Source organism: Arachis hypogaea, chromosome 19 (genome assembly GCF_003086295.3).
Source record: "Arachis hypogaea cultivar Tifrunner chromosome 19, arahy.Tifrunner.gnm2.J5K5, whole genome shotgun sequence".
NCBI lineage: Eukaryota > Viridiplantae > Streptophyta > Magnoliopsida > Fabales > Fabaceae > Arachis > Arachis hypogaea.
In genome coordinates, this window is record NC_092054.1 from 40,128,246 (window position 1) to 40,148,525 (window position 20,280).

At 39.1% G+C, this 20,280-nt stretch overlaps 1 non-coding gene across 1 annotated transcript; it reads left to right on the forward strand.

The window, feature by feature from the left end:
- Window positions 1-19,564: 19,564 nt before the first annotated feature.
- Window positions 19,565-19,672, forward strand: LOC112781717 (small nucleolar RNA R71). Its single transcript, XR_003192476.1, has one exon. It is a non-coding gene; the product is annotated as a small nucleolar RNA R71 (small nucleolar RNA).
- The last annotated feature ends 608 nt before the right edge of the window (window positions 19,673-20,280 follow it).

The following is a 20,280-nucleotide window of genomic DNA, read 5'->3' on the forward strand; positions in this document are numbered from 1 at the left end:
AAAAGGACCAAAGCTAATAACAAGACCCTTACCGCAACCAAGGAGAAGTGACTGAGCCAAGTAGCAGCATTCCCGGCGGTGTTTCCGGTGACCATAGGACTGCTCCTGCCGGCCAGAACAGCGGCAAGGCTTCTTCCTCCTTCGGAAGTGACAACAGCAGTGTTTTCTGGCAACCACAGATCTCCGACAACAGTAACAGAAGCTCCAGCTAAGCACCGCAGAGCAGCAGTTCGGCAGTGACGGAGGTAGATGGCGGTGATGGGACGACAGCTACCAGACACGACGCCTCCTTCCCCTCGGCCCTGGCTCGCATCTTCTTCTCCCTCTCCTGTTCGCGACTCCAACGACGGCGGCAAGGACGGGTTTGATGGCCAGATCCGACAAAGCTGGCGGTGAGGATGAGACGGTGGCAGTGCAGCTTCTCTGCAGCGACGGTGGCCACTCCTGCAAGTATTGGTGTGGGTGTTGTTTTTTTTCTTGGTTTGCTGTTGGAGGGGGGCGGCTTAGGGTTTCCTTAGGGTAAAGGAAAAATTGTGGTTTAATTAGGGTTAGGGTTTGTGTATGGAATTGGAGATTTTGGGTTTAATTTGAGTAAAATAATTTTAATAAAATTAGAGTATAGAGTATTAATTTGAAAAACTAATTTAATCTCTAAAGTTACTTTAAAATATTATTTGTGGTATAAAAATACTAATTGATTCTCAACAAATTATTCTAATTGAAAATATATTACGGTATAACTAATTTTCTTTATTAATAAGACCTAAAGTATTTATATATAAAAATATTATCATATAAAAATCTTGTTATTTCTCAACTACTAAATTTTATAATTTAAATATAGGAATTAATTCAATAATTAAAAAATTAGACAAAACTCTAATTTAAATATCCAAACATCGTTATTTTCTAAATATCTAAGACTTTAAGTGGTAAATAGGAAAATAATCCAAAATCATAGAGTTTGGATAAAACCTTAATTTATTTCAAATCCAATTAATCAAAACTTGCTTTAATTATCCTTAATAAAGTAATTTCTAAAATTAAAGATACAATAAATAATTGAATTGAAATTAATTTATAATAAACCTTTTCAAAAGTTCTGGGTCTTACACCAGGGCCTGGAGTGTTTATTTTATACATAGTAACAAGATGTGAGGGGTTGTACACTAACTCATGATATATATGATAGTACCTTTATATGTATGTATGACTGATAAACCACTATTTTATGGTTTATCTTATGCTCAATTGAGTAGTTTTTATCAATTCTTTACCCACTTATTCATACTATTTGCATGGTTTTACTTTTTCCTTCCAGATTTTGTGCTATGATTGAAAACATGTTTCTTTGGTCTTAATTTAGCTAATCTTAATCCTCTCTTATTACCATTCGATACAGTGATATGTGCGTTAAGTGATTTCAGGGATTACAGGGCAGGAATGGCTTAGAGGATGGAAAGGAAGCATGTAAAAGTGGAAGGAATACAAGAAGTTGAAGGAGTTGCTAAGCTGTCCAGCCTGACCTCTTCGCATTTAATCGACCATAACTTGAGCTAAAGAGGTCCAAATGATGCAGTTTTAGTTGCGTTGGAAAGCTAACGTCCGGGGCTTCGAAATGATATATAATTTGCTATAGTGGCCGTATAGATAGGCGACATGAATGCGTGCTTCACAGTGACAAAAATCAGCGTGACAGAATTCGCAATCAGCGATTTCTGGACTATTTCTGGCCCAGTTTTTGGCCCAGAAAACACATATTAGAGGCTATAAAGTGGGGGAATACATCCATTTATTCAGGAAACATTCAATATACATAATTTTAGGTTTTAGATGTAGTTTTTAGTGAGAGAGGCTCTCTCATCTCTCTTAAGTTTTAGGATTAGGATTTCAACTTCTTCTCAGATTCCAAGTTTAATGTTCCTTTAAATTAGGATTCTTATATTTTCATTTATTCCATAGTATTTTTCTATTTAAATTTTATTGTTTATTTAATTGCTTCCAATTTTATTTCTATTATCATATCTACTCTTTTATATCTTTAATCCTTATTCAGAGTTACAATTGGAAAGCTTTTATGACATTATTAATGCAAAGAGTATTTTTCTATTTACCTCATTATTTGTTTGATTATCTTCAGGTATTTATTTTGATGAACTAATCTAGATTTAGATCTAAAACTAAGAGTAATCCTAATATCGATGTATCTGAATGTGTGTGGATGCGTATTGAGTCTCTGCATGTTCCCTAGGTTTAGTATGTATTTCTGGGCTGAAAACTGGGTTAAAATGCGGCCCGAAATCGCTCCCAATGTATTATGTTATTTATGCAGATCGCGCAGGTCACACGTACGCGTCGTCCACGCGTTCGCGTCATTCGGCAATTTTCCTTGTCACGCATTCGCGTCGTGATGGTTGATGGTGGAATTGTTTATTTGCAATTCCGTGAGAGACGACCCGAGGTTTAAATACTTCGGTTTATAAATTTTATTGGATTTTGTTACTTGTGACAACCAAATTTTTGTATGAAAGGATTCTCTGTTGGTTTAGAACTATACTTACAACGTGATTATTTTTATAAAAATTCTTTACTAACAGAAATCCGATCGTCAAAATGACGCCGTTGCCGGGGAATTGAAAACGTGTGCCTTATTATTGGTTATTGTAAATATTTGCTTTTTGCTTGTTTATTTGTTTTTATTTTTGTTTTTATTTTTTCTTTTTCGTAAATTAAGAAGTTATTGGTTTTTATTTAGTTATTAAAATTTTCGAAAATAATGTTCTTTGTTCTTTCTTGATTTTCAAGTTGTTCTTCGTGTTCATCTTGACCTTCAAGTTGTTCTTGGCTGTTTTCTTCGTTTTGATCTAAAAATTTTAAGTTTGGTGTCATTTTATTGTTTTTCTCTTTCCTTATTAAATTCAAAAATATCTTTTCTCTTTATTTTAATTGATTTTTTCAAAAATTACAAAAAAAAAATTCAGATTTTTATTTTAAAATTTTTATCTTATCTTATCTTAGTTTTAAATTTCAAAATTCAAATCTTTTTCAAAAATCATATCTTTTTCAAAATCTTATCTTATCTTATTTCAAAATCAAATTTTAAATTTCAATATTTAAATTCCAAAATTCAAAATTCAAATTTCAAAATTTAAATTTAAAATTTTAAAAATAAAACCTTTTCAAAATTTAAACCTTTTTCAAATCTTTATCTTATATTGTTGTCAGTGTTTCTAGTTTTAGGAGTTTATTTTCATTAATTTTTTTATTAGTTTTTGTTTTTATTTTCTTTTGCTACTATGAATTCTCACACCTCTGGTTTCAAGTTTGGTTCTAATGTTGTTGGAAGGAATGGAAGCTATAACAGGAACATACATCAAGGTCGGAACAATCAAAATTGGAAGGAGCCACGAGGATCTGATCAACCCTTTCGGCAACAACATCTTCCAAGATACCATAGACAGCAACCATCCTACAATGCATGCCCAGACATTAGATATGGTGGACCCCTTCGTGACAACCAACACCCACCAAATTATTATGGTCAAGAGCCATTTCGAGGTGCATACCAAGATGATAGATATGGTGGACCCCCTTGTAGTTACTAACAAGCCCCATCATATGCTTATGAACCACCTCCCCAACACACCTTTGAACCACCATACTCACAAGCCCCTTTACACCATTCACCTCCATATGACCCTAACCCTTATCCACCCCAATTCCAATTCAATTACCCCCCAAAAACCACCACTTCTATATGCACCATGTCCATATCCATCGACCCAAGAATCACAGGCTCACCTCAAGGAAACAGTAGATCGATTTCATGCAACTCTTCACCAACTGGAGCAAGCAATAAATCGATTACCCTCCCGATGTTCAGACACTCAAGGAACCCCCATGGTTTCATGTGGAGAATCTACTGAAGAACGCAGCATGAAGGAGAAGCTAGAAGCTCCGGTGGACAGTAAGCAGCATGACTTTGTACTGGAACAATTAGAGGAAGCCGTAATCGTTGAAGAGGAAGAAGTGGTCGAGGACTTAGGAGATGCAGAACGTCCATGGGAACCTCAAGTCACAGAACCCCCTTCTAAGGAGTTTGAATTTGATGTTGAGGAGGGTGTACAACCTCCAAGGCATATCATGGTTGAAGACTTTGAAGAGGTTGATCAAGAGATGGATTCAATTATTGATGAATTCCTATCTACAATTGAATCCTCTCCCATTGGATTTGACATGGAGATTAAAGAAGAAGAAGCACATCCTCCCATGCCCTTGGTGAACAATGAAGCAGAGATCGAATTGGAAGAAAGCTACCAAGAGGAAGAGGTTGATATTGAAGAAGCTTGCAAGGAGGTGGAAGTAGTCAAAGAAGAGCCCAAGGGAATGGAGCTGGAAATCACCCTGCCAAACCTGTTGGAGACCTTTCCCCCAAAGTCATTACCATCCAATACAACATTCAAGTGGGTAAAATTCATATCCCTTAGCTTTCTCATTCCACTTGAATATGGTTTACTTGAGACAGATGGTCAACTTAGAGCTCTTTGTGGCTTTAAGAGTAAGAGGGAGATGGTTAGTGGTAGGAATTGTCATGCAAGATTCAATATGGTGGAAAGCTCAAAGTTTAAATACAAAGGTTGGTGTAAAGCTCAACTGAATAGGTCTAGGAAGTTGGTTGGCCGCTTTAGTGAGAATTCAAATTGCTTGCTACCTGGATGGAATCATGATGATCAACAAGAAGACGGGTGCAAAGGCAAGGTCTGGGACCCCGGAATTCATTCCAACAATCAACACTCTTGGGGCCTTGTCACTTGCTTTAACCTGCTTGAAGGCTCTTTACACCTAGTTTGGAATCCTGAAGGCCATTGGAATTACAAACATTGGTGGCGATTTCTGGATGAGTTCAAGCACAAGCCACCATAACAAAGGACTCCCCAAATGTCCAACTTAAGGACTTTAACTAAAAGTGCTAGGTAGGAGACAACCCACCATGGTATATTCTTTCCTTTTTGTTCTTAGTTTTATTTTCTTTTATTTTCATTCGTGTTCACTCATAATTTCTGCATACTGCATAAAAAAAATGCACGCGATGCGTAAGCGTCGCTGACGCGTCCGCGTCATAGATGCGTTCTGAAGAAAAGAGAATTGAACAGAAAGTCACGTGAAAGCGTGGCTGGAGGTGTGCCTTAGGCATAAACATGCCCACGCAACCGCGTCGCTGACGCAGCCGCGTCATTTTGAAAATATACCTCCCACGCGTCCGCGTCACCCACGCGAACGCGTGCCCCTAAAAATCGACGTAAAAGAGGTGTATGGCAGAAAGTTATGATGGAGTTGGGCTAGAATAATGCTAGAAGGACAAGCCCTATCACGTGACCGCGTGCCCCACGCAGCCGTATCGTTTTGCAAATATGGCCATTCACACGATCGCGTCACCCACGCGAACGCGTCACCCTAAATTTTGGCAAAATGAGTTTGAAACAGAGAGTTGCGCGACCGTACGGCTGCACTCGCGCCAATAGCACAAATCAGGCCACGCGATCACGTGATCCACGCGTCCGCGTCACCTGAAACTTATCGTCCACCACGCGTCCGCGTCGCCTGCGTTGCACAGCTTATCCAGATCAGCGCCAATTATCTTATCTTTTCTTTTCTAATCCTAATTTCTTCTATCTTTTCTTCTTTCTTCTTTCTATCTTACTTCATCTCTTTAACTCCTCATCCTTCTTCGCTTTCATTCTATTTTACTTAATTGCATACTTTCATTCATTGCATTTTAATTCTGTGCATATTTTTTTTTTCTTTTCTACGTTCATTATTTTTTTCCATTGGTGTTAAATTTTTCTATTCAAATGTTGCATCTTTTCTTGAATTATTTTGGTGCTTAGTGACTTGTTTTACACTGTTGGATGATATTAATTATCTGCCAATGCCAATCTTTTATAATACTTGCACTTCATTTGCATTGACATGAACTTATATTGATACTTTCATTACCCACACTCCTCCCCTTTGTTGCAAATTTTGCACCACTGGTATGCCATGTGCTTCTATTATTTTCTCACTTGCATGTTGTAGCTACCATGTAATTAAGACCCTCATTATTTGGCATTAACCCACCCAGACTTTATTTATCTTTATTTCTGGGTTACTTTTTCTTCTTTTTCCTCTTCTTTCAGACTGGCCACCAAGAAAGGAAAAAGGGAGAAACTTCTATATGGGGCAAAAACAAGTCCATCTGCACATTCTTTAGAGAAAGAGCAGCAGTTATAGCTCGCAACCCGTCCACTTGCACATCTTAGCATGCACCGAGGACGGTGTAATCTTTAAGTGTGGGGAAGTCGATACCGATCTCCATGGGTTAGTTACCTTCTTTTCAACACCAATGTTTTATTTTCTTTGTTTGTTCATTGTTGCATTTGCATATTTGTTTGATTTTGTGCATATTTTACCACCACTTGGTTAAAGTGATATTTTCTTTTTCAAGAAACTTTTTATAGCATTTCACTAATTTGAATTAAAACTTTTTATTAAACTTGTTTGAAGGAATATTATACTGGAACATGGTTTAGAGCTCGAACACACAAAACCAGTGAGATTTTGAGCCTATTTAAATTGGTTGCATTCTATCAACCAATATTTTATTTTTGGTGTGTGTTGTTCTCTCTAAAATTATGATCTTTGTCTTGCTTAAATCTAGATTTCCATTATTTGATGTATGCATGCACTTACATGATTGAGGTCTTTGTTTCACTGAGCTTACATATCCATATGGCCTTACCCTTTCATTATCCCTTGCAAACCAATTTGAGCCTATTTTACCCCATTTATTCTTTACTTTAGCACATCATTAACTCTAAGTGAAAAATAATAATATCCTTAATTTGAATCCTTGGTTAGCTTAGACTAGTGAGAGTGCTCACGAATTAAGTGTGGGGAAAAGTGGGTTTGGAAACATTTGGTTTGAGAATTGAGTATGTTAAAATTTTTTGAAAATGTGAAAGATAATTGAGAATATGTTCATGTATTCAATAATTTAATCATATGCATTGAGAAAAACAAAAGAGAAAAGAAAAAAATAGGCATATATATATAAAAGAGAAAAGAAAAGAAAAAGAAAAGAAAAAGAGCAAACAATAAAAAGGGGACAAAATGCCCCAAAGTAAATGGTGAAAGCAATGCATATGTACTGTACTCAAAATCGGATGCATGAATATGTGGTAAACGTAGTAAATGGGTAGTTAGATTTTGTATTGTGATTACATGAATTGTTTTAAGTTAGGTGGGAAAAATTTAAGTTAATTAAGGATTCAGATTTTAGTCCACTTAACCAAATACAATCCTACCTTGACCCTAACCCCATTACAACCCTTAAAAGGCCTCTTGATATGTGTACTTTATGCATTAAATTTTTGTTGATTGTTAGATGAAGAGCAAGCCTTAGAAAGCAAGGTTAGTAAAGAATTGAGAGATCGAACCTTAAACACCTGAGCGATTAGAGTATATACACTTCCTGTGAGGGTTCGATGCTCGATTCTTTGTTCCCGGCTTTCATGAGATATTTTCTTCTGCAAGTCTATTTGTACCTCATTTTTATGATTTGAATTAGTGAAATCCAGTTCATATTTGTTCTTGGAAGATTTGTTTACTTTTAACCAAGTAGGTAGAAACATTCTGCATGTAGTTGCATTCATATAGATAGGTTGCATTTCATACATTTTACCATTCCTCTTCACTTCTTTATAGCTTCTCTTGAGTTTAGCATGAGGACATGCTAATGTCTAAGTGTGGGGAGATTGATAAACCACTATTTTATGGTTTATCTTATGCTCAATTGAGTGGTTTTTATCAATTCTTTACCCACTTATTCATACTATTTGCATGGTTTTACTTTTTTCTTCCAGATTTTGTGCTATGATTGAAAACATGTTTCTTTGGTCTTAATTTAGCTAATCTTAATCCTCTCTTATTACCATTCGATGCCATGATATGTGCGTTAAGTGATTTCAGGGATTACAGGGCAGGAATGGCTTAGAGGATGGAAAGGATGCATGCAAAAGTGCAAGGAATACAAGAAGTTGAAGGAGTTGCTAAGCTGTCCAGCCTGACCTCTTCGCATTCAATCGACCATAACTTGAGCTACAGAGATCCAAATGATGCAGTTCTAGTTGCGTTGGAAAGCTAACGTCTAGGGCTTCGAAATGATATATAATTTGCTATAGTGGACGTACAGCCAGGTGATGCGAACGCGTGCTCCACGCGGACGTATTGCAGTGACAAAAATCAGCGTGACAGAATTCGCAATCAGCGATTTCTAGACTGTTTCTGGCCCAGTTTTCGGCCTAGAAAACACAGATTAGAGGCTATAAAGTGGGGAAATACATCCATTCATTCAGGGAACATTCAATATACATAATTTTAGGTTTTAGATGTAGTTTTTAGAGAGAGAGAGAGAGGCTCTCTCCTCTCTCTTAAGTTTTAGGATTAGGATTTCAACTTCTTCTCAGATTCCAGGTTTAATGTTCTTTTAAATTAGGATTCTTATATTTTCATTTATTCCATAGTATTTTTCCATTTAAATTTTATTGTTTATTTAATTACTTCCAATTTTATTTCGATTATCATCTATACTCTTTTATATCTTTAATTCTTATTCAGAGTTACAATTGGAAAGCTTTTATGACATTATTAATGCAAAGAGTATTTTTCTATTTACCTCATTATTTGTTTGATTATCTTCAAGTATTTATTTATTCATTTATTATGTGAAATTGGGATCCATGTCAATGGAGTAGGCTCCCAACTTAAGATGGGGGTTGATTAAGAGGCGACACTTAAAGTTGAATGCTTAAGTGATTAGTTAAATTGGAAGTTGTTAGCTAATTCTGTATTTACTAACACTAGACCTTCCCAAGGGAGAGGACTAGGATTTGTGAATAAGAGTTAGCTCAATCACTTGACTTTCTTTTATTTAGTAAGGGTTAACTAAGTGAAAATAACAACCTCTTGACACTACACTTGAGAAAATCCATTAAGGATAGAACTTCTAATTAATCACACCTCCAGTCAAGGCTTTTTAATTAATTATATAATTTCTCTTTTTAATTTCCACTGCTTTAAATTACAATTATTTATTTTTCTGTTCTCAAACTCAAAATCTTCTCAGAAAACTCATAACCAATAATAAATCATACTTCCCTGCAATTCCTTGAGAGACGACCCGAGGTTTAAATACTTCGGTTATAAATTTTATTGGGTTTGCTTAAGTGACAACCAAAGTTTTTGTACGAAAGGATTCTCTGTTGGTTTAGAAGGTATACTTTCAACGTGATTACTTTTATAAAATTCTTTACTAGCAGAAGTCCGATCGTCAATGACCTATGATATAAGTTATATTTATATATAATGTTGGCCTTGTGTATACTTTACTTAATTCCTTATTATGGCTTGTGTATGTTGAATTAGCTATCCTCGCAAATCTTTTTATAAAGTAAATTTTTTTTTTCAAAAATTCGATAGTCTGCTAAAACGATTATAGGCTTAATAATAAATAGTTAAAATTTTGGGTACGCAAGTTGGTGATACTCGGTTTTCAGTATGATCATGACATATTGGGAATTGGGTCGTTACATGTCATGCCTCAAAATTCAAGCACTTCTACTTCCTTATCAATCACGTTACTAAAAAAAGGGGGAAAAGAAAAAAACTTACAGTGACACTAAAACAAACACGAGAAGTATTGAAAAAGACTCATAATATTTGGATGCTAAAATTTCTATTTACTTTTTTATTCAATATTCAAGAGAGAGTGATGCAATGAAGATGCAATGAATAGATGCTTTCAAGTTGTTCCTTTTAAGGCAATCTGAATGTTGAAAGCTTCATATCAAACTTTATTCTTAGACGTTTCTTCGGTGGAAAAAGTATATTCAAGACCTTGGTGGACCGGGTAGTGATGTGAATTTTGGAAAAATATAGGGGTTAGTTCACAAATAAGTAAAGTTGCGGTTGGGGATGAATTTTGGAAAAAAAGGAAAACGGGAGGGAGGAGACGAGAATGGGGTTGTTAAATGAAAGCCCCAAACTCCATTAATAGGTAGGTGAAAGCTGTGTTGGGGTCAGTGTGAAGCTTCGTTTGGTCGACCTGCACAGAGACGGCGGTCCACGGCGGAGGAGAACGTGGGATTGAACGGCGCAGAAGCACAGATCGAGATCTCGCTGACTTGAGGTTCACACAAAGGGAAGGAAATGGACCACACAGGGCAACCAGATTTACAGGTACGTTTTGTCGGTGTCACTGAGCTATTTACCGTCCGATAATACCGGGGGAGGTATGCACATATATGGATTTCAATTGGGGGCCCATGCCTCCCTGTGTCCCTAACAGTTATAACCCTTTGATGTTTTGAGGTTGCCGTTTAGAATGGCACATAGCCGAATTAGATTTGTTACTTTTTAAATTTTGTGCCAAAATCGGGGTTTGTCCTTACAGTTGAATGAGTTTTAGTTGGATTATTTTAGGATGTCTGGGATTATAGCTGTGTGTTCGTAGTTATGGTTGATATCGCTAATGTTCTGTTCGCTCATTGCGATTTTTGAACTGTTACAGCCGAATGGGTTTGTGGAGCCAAGCTACGAGTTTTCATCTAATTTTGACCGAGTCCATACGTTGCAGGTGTGCTTGTTGCTCATGTTATGAATTTTTGTTTGACCGGTTTATGTTGATGTGGCCCACCGCCTGTTGTCACACATGCCACATGTTGTTCGTTGTAGGATGCTGATGATGGGGTGAGGGCAAAATCGTGCCGGTAGATGAAGCAGAAGTGATGAATTCGTCCGCCATAGATGCGGACATAGATGCAGAAGCAACAGTGAGGATTGTTGACGGGATAGGGTCCTTTGGCGCAAATTGAATTTTCTTCCCTGACAGCCAAGGACATCCTTACGACAGAGTTCACAAGCCTACATGCAGCTTATGACTACTACAACGAATACAGTCGCATCAAGGGATTCTCGGTCAGGAGGTCCAAGGTGGGTCGAAGAACAAAGCAGGGGACGGAGGGCGAAATCATTTGGTAGATATTTGTGTGATCGAGGGAAGGAGAGCGAGACGGGAAACACATGTAGCGGGAAGACAGAAAGATGGATCCTCGACCGATCACACGGTATGGGTGTGAAGCCCGGATTAAGGTCCACGTTGATGATGCCAGCGGATGATGGTTTGTTGAACAATTCTGCGATAACCATAATCATCCCATGCTAGATGCAAGGTTTAGGTGTCTGTTGCAGTCACACAGAGCAGTCAAAGAAGGTGATTTGCACCAAATCAATTCCATGAGGAAATCTGGGTTGCGGGTACCGACGATTTTCCGCGCCTTTGCCAATCAGTCAGGGGGATTCGAGACTGTTAGGTTTTAGATAAAGTATATATATATAATGCGATAGAGAAGCAAAGGCGAGCTGGCACGATAGATGCAGAGGCCAAGTTGAAGTTCTTGGGAACTTTAAGGACCACTGATTTTGGGATGTTCTGGAAGTACTCGATGGATGTTGACAAGAGGCTGGAAAATCTCTTCTGGTGCGATGGTACAAGTCGTTATGACTACAGCGTGTTCGGGGATGTCCTGGGTTTTGATGCAACGTACGGTCGTATCAAATACAAGTGCCCTTTGGTATTATTCTCATGGGTGAACTATTATATGAGGACGGTGGTGTTCGGCTGCGCCATCTTGAGCAATGAGAGCGAAGGAAGCTATGTGTGGTTGTTGCGGTCATTTCTTGAGGCAATGAAAGGAAAATAGCCGAAATCTGTCATCACAGACGGGGACCTCGCCATGAAGAGTGCGGTTAGTACAGTTTTCCCTGGTGCACATCACAGGTTGTGTAGCTGGCATTTGTTAAGGAATGCCACTGCTAGAGTTGGACGGCCGGATTTTCTTAGGAAATTCCGTCTATGCCTGATGGGAGATCTAGAGGTTGACGAATTTGAGAGAATATGGACGGATAGCGTGGCAGATCATGGGTTGGAGGATCATCCGTGGATAGCGGACATGTATGCAAAGAAGCATTCATGGTCTAATGCGCATATCCGGGGGAAATTCTTCGCAGGACTGAAGACGACATCGAGATGCGAGGCTTTGAATATGAAGATTAGGAAACTTATACACAACGGGTACAATCTGAGGGAGTTTGTGGAGCACTTCCAACACTATCTGGAATTCATGAGGAAAAGAGAACTAGTGGCAGACTACAAGTCTGCGAACGACGAGCCTGTTGTAAAAATGAAACTCGAAGCCATTGAGCAGTTCGCTGCGACGGTTTATATAAGAGAGGTTTTCGAACTGTTTCAGGAGGTGCTAATGCTAGCCAGCAATGTGAGAGTTGTGTCCACCAAGAGGACGAGCACTTGTGTTTTGTTCGAGGTTGCAATGTACTGCAAGCAGAGATCATGGGCCGAGGAAGACGACGAATTCAGCTGTTCTTGTCAACGGATGGAGTCATTCGGCCTTCCTTGTGTCCACATGGTTGGGTTTATGGTTTATTTGAACATGACAGCTATCCCTAGAAGCCTCATACTTGAATGGTGGATAAAGAGGGCAAAGCAGCCGCGTACTCCCAGCGATGGAGTACGTGTTGGGGAGATCCCTAAACGCAGTGGTGTGCGAAATCGTGATCATGCCTTCCTTGGTAACGGCGCTAAAAACTCAATACGCACGTTCATGTTCTTAATTCTGTTTCACAACTTCATACAACTAACCAGCAAGTGCACTGGGTCGTCCAAGTAATAAACCTTACGTGAGTAAGGGTCGATCCCACGGAGATTGTCGGCTTGAAGCAAGCTATGGTCACCTTGTAAATCTCAGTCAGGAGGATTCAACTGATTTTATGAATTGATAAGTAAAAGATAAATAAAATATAAAATAGGATAGTGGTACTTATGTAATTCATTGGTGAGAATTTTAGATAAGCGTATAGAGATGCTTTCGTCCCTCTAAACCTCGCTTTCCTGCTGTCTTCATCCAATCCTTCCTACTCCTTTCCATGGCAAGCTGTATGTTAGGCATCACCGTTGTCAATGGCCACCTGTCCTCTCAGTGAAAATGGTCCAATACGCTGTCACTGCATGGCTAATCATCTGTCGGTTCTCGATCATACTGGAATAGGATCCAATTATCCTTTTGCGTCTGTCACTACGCCAGCACTCGCGAGTTTGAAGCTCGTCACAGTCATTCAATCCCTGAATCATACTCGAAATACCACAAACAAGGTTTAGACTTTCCGAATTCTCAAGAATGGCCCTCCATGGGTTCTAACTTATACCATGAAGACACTAGTAACTCGGACTCGGTCCCCTGTATTAGATATCCAAGAGATATCCATTCAATATAAGGTAGAACGGAAGTGGTTGTCAGGCACGCGTTCATAAGTTGAGAATGATGATGACTGTCACGATCATCACATCCATCATATTGAAGTGCGAATGAATATCTTAGAAGCGGAATAAGTTGAATTGAATAGAAAAACAGTAGTACTTTGCATTAATCTTTGAGGAACAGCAGAGCTCCACATCTTAATCTATGGTGTGTAGAAATTCTACCGTTGAAAATACACAAATGATAAATGTTCAGGCATGGCCGAATGGCCAGCCCTCACAAAAGTCTAAGATAGCATAAAACTAATCAAAGATGATCCAAAAGATATCCAACGATAATAGTAAAAAGTCCTATTTATACTAAATTAGTTACTAGGGTTTGCAAAATTGAGTAAATGATGCAGAAATCCACTTCTGGGGCCCACTTGGTGTGTGCTTGGGCTGAGCATTGAGCTTTACACGTGTAGAGGCTTCTCTTGGAGTTGAACACCAGTTTGTAGCCTGTTTCTGGCGTTGAACTCCACTTTGCAACCTGTTTCTGGCGTTTGACTCCAGAATGCAGCATGGAACTGGCGTTGAACGCCAGTTTACGTCATCTATTTTTATTCAAAGTATAGACTATTATATATTTCTGGAACGCCCTAGATGTCTACTTTCCAAAGCAATTGAGAGCGCGCCATTTGGAGTTCTATAGCTCCAGAAAATTCACTTTGAGTGCAGGGAGGTCAGAATCCAACAGCATATGCAGTCCTTTTTTAGCCTGAATCAGATTTTTGCTCAGGTCCCTCAATTTCAGCCAGAAACTACCTGAAATCACAGAAAAATACACAAACTCATAGTAAAGTCCAGAAATGTGAATTTTAATTAAAAACTAATAAAAATATACTAAAAACTAACTAAATTATACTGAAAACTATGTAAAAACAATGCCAAAAAGCGCATAAATTATCCGCTCATCACAACACCAAACTTAAATTGTTGCTTGTCCCCAAGCAACTGAAAATCAAATAGGATAAAAAGAAGAGAATATACTATAAATTCCAAAATATCAATGAAACTTAGCTCCAATCAGATGAGCGGGACTTGTAGCTTTTTGCCTCTTGAATAGTTTTGGCATCTCACTTTATCCATTGAAGTTTAGAATGATTGGCATCTATAGGAACTCAGAGTTCAGATAGTGTTGTTGATTCTCCTAGTTTAGTATGTTGATTCTTGAACACAGCTACTTTATGAGTCTTGGCCGTGGCCCTAAACACTTTGTTTTCCAGTATTACCACCGGATACATAAATGCCACAGACACATAATTGGGTGAACCTTTTCAGATTGTGACTCAGCTTTGCTAGAGTCCCCAATTAAAGGTGTCCAGGGTTCTTAAGCACACTCTTTCTTTTGCTTTGGACCTCGACTTTAACCGCTCAGTCTCAAGTTTTCACTTGACACCTTCACGCCACAAGCACATGGTTAAGGACAGCTTGGTTTAGCCGCTTAGGCCAGGATTTTATTCCTTTAGGCCCTCCTATCCATTGATGCTCAAAGCCTTGGATCCTTTTTATTACCCTTGCCTTTTGGTTTTAAGGGCTACTAGCTTTTTGCTCTTGCCTTTTGGTTTTAAGAGCTTTTGGCTTTTTCTGCTTGCTTTTTCTTTTTTTTTTCTTTCTATTTTTTTTTCACCAATTTTTTTTTCTGCAAGCTTTTGTATTCACTGCTTTTTCTTGCTTCAAGAATCATTTTTATGATTTTTTAGATTATCAAATAACATGTCTCCTTTTTCCTTATTCTTCAAGAGCCAACATATTTAACATTCATAAACAACAACTTCAAAAGACATATGCACTGTTCAAGCATTCATTCAGAAAACAAAAAGTATTGTCACCACATCAAAATAATTAAACTAGTTTCAAGGATGAATTTGAAACCCTGTACTTCTTGTTCTTTTGTAATTAAAATATTTTTCATTCAAGAGAGGTGATGGATTCATATTCATAACTTTAAGGCATAGATACTTAGACACTAATGATCATGTAATAAGACACAAATATAAATAAACATAAGGCTCAAAAATTGAAAAACAGGAAAATAAATAAACAAGGAGATTAAGGAATGAGTCCACCTTAGTGAGGGTGGCGTCTTCCTCTTCTTGAAGAACCAATGGTGCTTTTGAGCTCCTCTATGTCTCTTCCTTGTCTTTGTTGTTCCTCCCTCATAGCTCTTTGATCTTCTCTAATTTCATGGAGGATGATGGAATGCTCTTGGTGCTCCATCCTTAGTTGTCCCATGTTGGAACTTAATTCACCTAGGGAAGTGTTGATTTGTTCCCAGTAGTTTTGTGGAGGGAAGTGCATCCCTTGAGGCATCTCAGGGATTTCATGATGAGGAATTTCCTCATGCTCATGTTGAGGTCCATGCTCTCTTGTTTGCTCCATTCTTTTCTTAGTGATGGGCTTATCCTCTTCAATGAGGATGTTTCACTCTATGTCAATTCCAACCGAATTGCAGAGGTGGCAAATGAGGTGAGGAAAGGCTAACCTTGCCAAATTGGAGGACTTGTCAGCCACCTTGTAGAGTTCTTGAGGTATAATCTCATGAACTTCCACTTCCTCCCCAATCATGATGCTATGGATCATGATGGCCCGGTCTACAGTAACTTCAGACCGGTTGCTAGTAGGAATGATTGAGCGTTGAATGAACTCCAACCATCCTCTAGCTACTGGTTTGAGGTCAAGCCTTCTTAGTTGAACCGGCTTTCCCTTTGAGTCAATTTTTCATTGAGCTCCTTCCACACATATGTCCATGAGGACTTGGTCCAACCTTTGATCAAAGTTGACTCTTCTAGTGTAGGGCGTGCATTTTCTTCCATCATTGGCAAGTTGAACGCCAGCCTTACATTTTCCGGAATGAAATCTAAGTATATTCCCCGAACCATGGTGAGCCAATGCTTTGGATTCGGGTTCACACTTTGATCATGGTTCCTAGTGATCCATGCGTTTGCATAGAACTCTTGAACCATTAGGATCCCGACTTGTTGAATGGGGTTGGTAAGAACTTCCCAACCTCTTCTTTGGATTTCAAGTCGGATCTCTGGATACTCATTCTTCTTGAGCTTGAAAGGAACCTCAGGGATCACTTTCTTCTTGGCCACAACTTCATAGAAGTGGTCTTGATGGACCTTTGAGATGAATCTCTCCATCTCCCATGACTCATAGGTGGAAGTAATTGCCTTCCCTTTCCTCTTTCTAGAGGTTTCTCTGGTCTTAGGTGCCATAAATGGTTATGGAAAAACAAAAAGCTATGCTTTTACCACACTAAACTTAAAATATTTGCTCGTCTCCGAGCAAAAGAAGAAAGAAAGTAGTAGAAGAAGAAGAAAATGGAGGAGATGGAGGGTGAGGTGTTTTCGGCCAAGGGGAGAAGTTAGGGTTGTGTTGTGTGAAAATGAAGGAAGAATGAGGGTTTATATAGGAGTGGTGGAGGGTTAAGATTTTTGAATTTGAAGGTAGGTGGGGTTTTTGGGGAAGAGAGGATGGATGTGAGTGGTGAAGAGGTGATGGGGAAGAGTGATTGAGTTGATTGGTGAGGGATATTTGGGGAAGAGAGTTATGGAAAGGTGTGAAGAGGAGAGAAAAAATAGGTGGGGATCCTGTGGGATCCACAGATCCTGAGGGAATCCTGTGCGGTCCATAGATCCTGAGGTGTTTGAGGATTTCTCATCCCTGCACCTTTTAGACGTGTAAAATGCCCTATATATGCAATCCTGGCGTTTAACGCCAGACTGCAGCATGTTTCTGGCGTTAAACGCCACTTCCTTGCTTGTTTTGGGCCTTCAACGCCAGTCTATAGCATGTTTCTGGCGTTGAACGCCAGTGTGGTGCATGTTTCTGGTGTTAAACGCCAGTCTGATGCTTGTTTCTGGCGTTAAACGCCAGCTTTTCTCTGGGTGCAATCCTGGCGTTTAAACACCAGACTGCTGCTTGTTTCTGGCGTTCAACACCAGTTTCATGCTCTGTTCTGGCGTTAAACGCCAGTAAGCCCTTCCTCTAGGGTGTGCTGTTTTCAATGCTATTTTTCATTCTGTTTTCGATTTTTCAGTAGTTTTTGTGACTCCACATGATCATCAACCTAATAAAACATGAAATAACAAATAGAAAATAAAATAAAAATGATTAAATAACATTGGGTTGCCTCCCAACAAGCACTTCTTTAATGTCAATAGCTTGACAGTGAGCTCTCATGGAGCCTCATAGATAATCAGAGCAAGGTTGGGACCTCCCAACACCAAACTTAGAGTGTGGTTGTGGGGGTTCAACACCAAACTTAGAGTTTGGTTGTAGCCTCCCAACACCAAACTTAGAGTTTGACTGTGGAGGCTTTGGTTAACTCTGTAGTGAGAGAAGCTTTTCATGCTTCCTCTCCATGGTTACAGAAGGAGATCCTTGAGTTTTAAACACAAGGTAGTCCTCATTCAGTTGAAGGACCAACTCTCCTCTGTCCACATCAATCACAGCTTTTGCTGTGGCTAGGAAGGGTCTTCCAAGGATGATGGATTCATCCTCATCCTTTCCAGTGTCTAGGATTATAAAATCAGCAGGGATGTAAAGGCATTCAAACTTAGAGTTTGACTGTGGGGGCTTTGGTTGACTCTGCAGTGAGAGAAGCTTTTCATGCTTTCTCTCCATGGTTACAGAAGGAGATCCTTGAGTTTTAAACACAAGGTAGTCCTCATTCAGTTGAAGGACCAACTCTCCTCTATCCACATCAATCACAGCTTTTGCTGTGGCTAGGAAGGGTCTTCCAAGGATGATGGATTCATCCTCATCCTTTCCAGTGTCTAGGATTATAAAATCAACAGGGATGTAAAGGCATTCAACCTTTACTAACACGTCTTCTACTAGTCCATAAGCCTGTTTTCTTGAGTTGTCTACCATCTCTAATGAGATTTTGGCAGCTTGCACCTCATAGATTCTCAGTTTCTCCATTACAGAGAGGGGCATGAGGTTTATCCCTGACCCAAGGTCACATAGAGCCTTCTCGAAGGTCATGGTGCCTATGGTACAAGGTATTAAGAACTTTCCAGGATCCTGTTTCTTCTGAGGCAATGTCAGTTGATCCAGATCACTCAGTTCATTGATGAGCAAGGGAGGTTCATCTTCCCAAGTCTCATTACCAAATAATTTGGCATTCAGCTTCATGATTGCACCAAGGTACTTGGCAACTTGCTCTTCAGTAACATCTTCATTCTCTTCAAAAGAAGAATATTCATCAGAGCTCATGAATGGCATAAGAAGGTTTAATGGAATCTCTATGGTCTCCAGATGAGTCTCAGACTCCTTTGGTTCCTAAGAGGGAAACTCCTTGTTGATCACTGGACATCCTAGGAGGTCTTCCTCACTGGGATTCACGTCCTCTCCTTCCCTTGTAGGTTCGGCCATGATGATTAAATCAATGGCCTTGCACTCTCTTTTTGGATTCTCTTCTGTATTGCTTGGGAGAGTACTGGGAGGGGTTTCAGTGACCCTTTTACTCAGCTGGCCTACTTGTGCCTCCAGATTTCTAATGGAGGACCTTGTTTCATTCATGAAACTTAGAGTGGCCTTTGATAGATCAGAGACTATGTTTGCCAAGCTAGATGGGGTCTGCTCAAAACTCTCTATCTTTTGCTGAGTGGATGATGGAAAAGGCTTGCTATTGCTAAACCTGTTTCTTCCACCATTATTAAAGCCTTGTTGAGGCTTTTGTTGATCCTTCCATGAGAAATTTGGATGATTTCTCCATGAGGGATTATAGATGTTTCCATGGGGTTCCTCCATGTAATTCACCTCTGCTATTGCAGGGTTCTCAGGATCATAAGCTTCTTCTTCTTCAGAAGATGCCTCTTTAGCACTGTTGGATGATTCCTTCAATCCATTCAGACTCTAAGAGATCATATTGACTTGCTGAGTCAATATTTTATTCTGAGCCAATATGGCATTCAGAGTATCAATTTCAAGAACTCCCTTCCTCTGAGGCGTCCCATTACTTACCGGATTCCTTTCAGAAATGTACATGAACTGGTTATTTACAACCATGTCAATGAGTTCTTGAGCTTCTGCAGCCGTTTTCTTTAGGTGAATAGATCCACCTGTAGAATGGTCCAGTGACATCTTTGATAGCTCAGACAGACCATCATAGAATATATCCAGGATGGTCCATTCTGAAAGCATGTTATAAGGACACTTTTTGGTTAGTTCCTTATATCTCTCCCAAGCTTCATAGAGAGATTCACCTTCTTTCTGTCTGAAGGTTTGAACATCCACTCTAAGCTTACTAAGCTTTTGAGGAGGAAAGAACTTGGCTAAAAAAGCCGTGACCAGCTTATTCCAAGAGTTCAGGCTATCCTTAGGTTGAGAGTCCAACCATATTCTAGCTCTGTCTCTTACAGCAAACGGGAAAAGCATAAGCTTGTAGACCTCGGGATCAACCCCATTGGTCTTAACAGTATCACAGATCTGCAAGAACTCAGTTAAGAACTGAAAAGGATCTTCGGATGGAAGTCCATAAAACTTGCAGTTCTATTGCATCAAAGAAACTAATTGAGGTTTAAGCTCAAAATTGTTTGCTCCAATGGCAGGAATTGAGATGCTTCTTCCATGTAAATTGGAATTTGGTACAGTAAAGTCACCAAGCATCTTCCTTGCATTGTTATTATTTTCGGCCATATCTTCTTCTTTTTCGAAAATTTCTTTCAGATTTTCTCCAGAGAATTGTGCTTTAGCTTCCCTTAGCTTTCTCTTCAGAGTCCTTTCAGGTTCAGGATCAGCTTCAACAAGAATGTTCTTATCCTTGTTCCTGCTCATATGAAAAAGAAGAAGAGAGCAGAAAAGAAAATATGGAATTCTCTATGTCACAGTATAGAGATTCCTTTATGTGAGTA